We start from the raw sequence: 4,004 nt of genomic DNA on the forward strand, positions 1-4,004 counted from the left end.
CCCCCTCGTCTCGAGCTCTTTATCTTCATCTCTGTAACATCTTTGTCTTCCAGTTCACACAACTATGAATCTTGTATGCATAACATACACGAACCACTTTCTGGAATTGCATAGTAAGTTCATAGTCACATACGTTAGCAAATCTGATCTGACTTGTAAATAAGGCATCGTTATCAGACTCAGATAAGTTAACCAACCAATTGTAAATAACACGTATGGTCTTCGTGTTTGACCCAGAGCCATATACAATAACCGCTTCACATGTATGATTGTCATAATACCAATAATTAAACGAGGTGAACAGACTCTAAGGGAATGTCTTCATTGGGGCCCTCTTCATTGTCTTTGGCGGCTTCACTTGTAGAGTCATCTTCCTCCAGCCAGTGCGGGGATCAATCTCATCAATATACTTGTGAGTCGGCACCTGCGGCTTGAAGAACTTGAAACCATAACAGGTTTCATGCAATAAATGAGTATAGAACCACCCAGCCCACTGATCATCTCCTTGATTCACGAACGGTCTGTTGGCTAGTGTTCTAACGTCCCACCTTGGCATAGATAAAATATCGTGTGGGCGTTTGAAGTAATAAATATCGTGCTCCCACTATACGATATATACTTTAAGCTCAGAATCAAACTGCCATGCGATCAAATCACCCTTCACATCTTTCGCCGGCTTGTACTTTCTCATCTGGTATGCCGATGCTCGAGCCTTTGCCAATTTGACTTCCTCCCATTCATGGTAACGAAAGGTCTCGATCATCTTGTTCATCTTCTTTGCATTATGCTCGAACATACCATCCAAAGCACGTTTGCGCTTTTTATCAGTCGCCGACAAGTGACTTGTCTCTGCAGCCTTATTCCATCTTTCTCTCTCTTCTTGTAATTGGCGTTCTGCTGCGTCAAAATGTTCTGTAGTGAAGAAAGGAATACCTGAATCGTTTTTGTTGTTATCAGTGTAGAACTCAGGATACTCTTCTGCAGTAACGTCTTCTACCTCCACCTCTTCATAATCAAGTACATTCCCACGAGGAATACCTGTATTCGTACTTTCTTCAATTTCCACATCCACATCCACATTCACACTCTTACCCAACTCCTCAACCTCATCTTCGTTTAGATCCAGAAGCAAGGCTATTTTTTCTTTTGTTAGTGAATGATCAACAAATTCGCCTTCTTCGATGTCATCTACGTTTACCATACTGTACACAATTCCGTCCATACCCACAAACAGAAGCATATTAGCCGGAATAACATCAATTGGTTTGTCTCTCATGTAATCTTTGTATGGAACAATCTGTATATTACTTGCTTCAGATCCACCACCAGTACTCGAATCAGTCTTATTACCTACTGACGGCGCAGAACTACCGCCCGGTTGCTGATCTACACCTCCCGTTCCATCCTGATCATCCTCGTCATTCTTTAACTTCTTCAACTCGCCATCTTTACAAGTGAGCTGGAGGATAATTTAATCTTGTTTGTCCAATCGCTCCCCCTGAGCAGCAACAAGGGCTCTAAGTTCCCAGTTTTCTCGTTGAGTAAGCTGAATATGTCGTAACAAATTCCTTTGTGCTAACTCATGGGCAGCTCTGTTAGCTTGCATTTGAGTCTGTTGAAGATGTAACAGATTCATCATATGAAACCACTGAGTTTGAAGATTCATACCAAAGAATTTTGGATGAACTAGTTGCAAGGGACCCTGAGGATGAGTAAATGTCATAAATGAGTGCTCAGGTCTCGGTAACTATGTAGGTGTAACAGGAGTCTCTGGAGTAGTAGGCTGTGACATAGGCATACGAGCCAACACTGTTTGTAATACGTCACCAAAATAAGGATCAGACCTCAAAGTAGTAACCAAGGTCATAGACGAAGGCATTGGAGAGGTAGGCATTTGTACAAGAGTCGGAGAATGAGTAAAATCTGGAACTGGAGTAGGAGTAGGAGATCTTGAAATATTCTGAGGCACTCGAGAAGTAGGAATAGAAATAGATACTGGAGCAGGAACAGAAGTAGAAGGCACAAACGGTTGACTAGGTATCTCTATACCCGAACCTCTTCTAACCCGTTGCTTCTTGGGTTTCTCCCCCTTTTCCACCATCGGTTCTTTGCCTTTACGTTTATGTTGCTAAGAAATTTCATGCTTATCATATTAGTGTGATCGTCATTACCTGTTGAACAAGAAGATGTCAGTGAATTGATATGATAAGCAAGTATGAGATTTAAAGAAAATTTGCAAGAGTACGTTTAGGCAGATAGTGAAATAGGAAATGGCAAATGAACAGTCATTCGTCAAATATTGGGATTATAAACCCAATAATTTCACAAAACTCGAGGTCATTCGTTCAATTTTGAACTAACGAATGGCCTCATTCGTTAACTAATTAAACCTGATTCATTTAAAATTTTAAACGAATAGGATTCACATTCATTAAAACTTTAACGAATAATAACTTAACTCTCTCATCCGTTAAAATGTATAACGAATAGAGTCATTCGTTAAATTCTTAACGAATAATACATTAAAATCATTCCATTCGTTAACGTGGTTAAGCGAATGTCTTCCATTCGTTATGCACAACGGAAGCGAATGTCTTGATAACGAATTAGAAACTCATTCGTTATGGTTAAATAACGAAAGGCTTTACATTCGTTAAACTCATTAACGAATCACCAATACTCCTTAACGAATAAGAATCAATCTCATTAACGAATTAAAAATTCATTAAAACCAATTAGGGTTTTAATCAATTAAATAAATAAACAATTAAATCCAATTAGGGTTTTAGTTGCATACATTAAAATACCCGATCAACCAAGGATCGGTAATGTTTAACTTAAACGGATTTTTAACTTTAAAATCAATTTATACCAATTGAAAATTACGTTAAGCACGATTAACTTAAATATTTGGGGTAAAACTTCTCTTCTTTTTGTTTTGATTTATTCGCCAGCTCGGTAAATCGAAAAATAACGCAGAAGATTAAAATCTTTTTGTACTTTTGAAAGATTTTTATACTAACAAACAACGTAATACAATAAAACTATACTAATAAACAGTACATATTTTTGTGAGTCGAGCAGGGAATCATATTGTCCAAAATTTCCATCCATCACAGTTTTATGTTCAGTTTTTATTATGGCTGGTGTTATGTCGATTATTGGTATTGTTGTCCACTTAAATCTTCGAATAAATTTTTCAGAACTTTCAGTGATATTGTTAATTAGTTCAATTAAGCACAATTATCGGATAGAATTAGTTCAAATCTTGATTCAAGCATAGTTTGATTTTATTCAAATCACCCCAAATGGACGTAAACCTTAGAACCAATTTGATGAAAAATGATTATTTTTAAGTGATCATAGTCCGTAATCCCCACTATAAGATATACCCCCGTTATCAAGCAATAGCCTAAGGTCCGTTCTCATGTATGAGTATGCACGACTTCATCTGTCGGTTTACAGACATTGTGTCCCTTGTGGTCCGTTTCTTAATGGTAATGAGACGCGAGCAAGGGGACAATGTATGACTCACAGCGTGGTTTGATCAAGTCTGTAATTCATTTTTGTACACAAAGTACTTTTTGCGATCAAGTTTAGAGACTTAAGCAGTTACACTGCGGGTTCGCTTTTACAAGCATTTTTAATATTCATCGAAATGAATACCAGATGTAAAACCGCATAAAGACCCAATGAAATTCGGAACATTAAAGCATCCCATCAATACAGGATTTAAAGCCACAAAACCATACATCGTTGAAGCATTAACCACCAACTACATACTTTTTGTTAAAATTGTTTTCAAATTTATTAGAAGGCTTGAGTATGACCGGTTTATTACATTTCTGCCATCATCATCAAGACCTTTTATAGAATCAATATCCCTTCTTATTCATCAATTTTATGTTTATATCACTTACTAGCCCATACTTATTTGTCAAAAGACATACCAATACATCAATGCAATTAAGCACACAGACTTTTATTACTTACTTTTCACTGGA

Source organism: Bidens hawaiensis, unplaced genomic scaffold (assembly GCF_021521415.1).
Source record: "Bidens hawaiensis isolate Kalapana, Puna unplaced genomic scaffold, B.hawaiensis_p1.1 tig00013778_1, whole genome shotgun sequence".
Lineage (NCBI taxonomy): Eukaryota > Viridiplantae > Streptophyta > Magnoliopsida > Asterales > Asteraceae > Bidens > Bidens hawaiensis.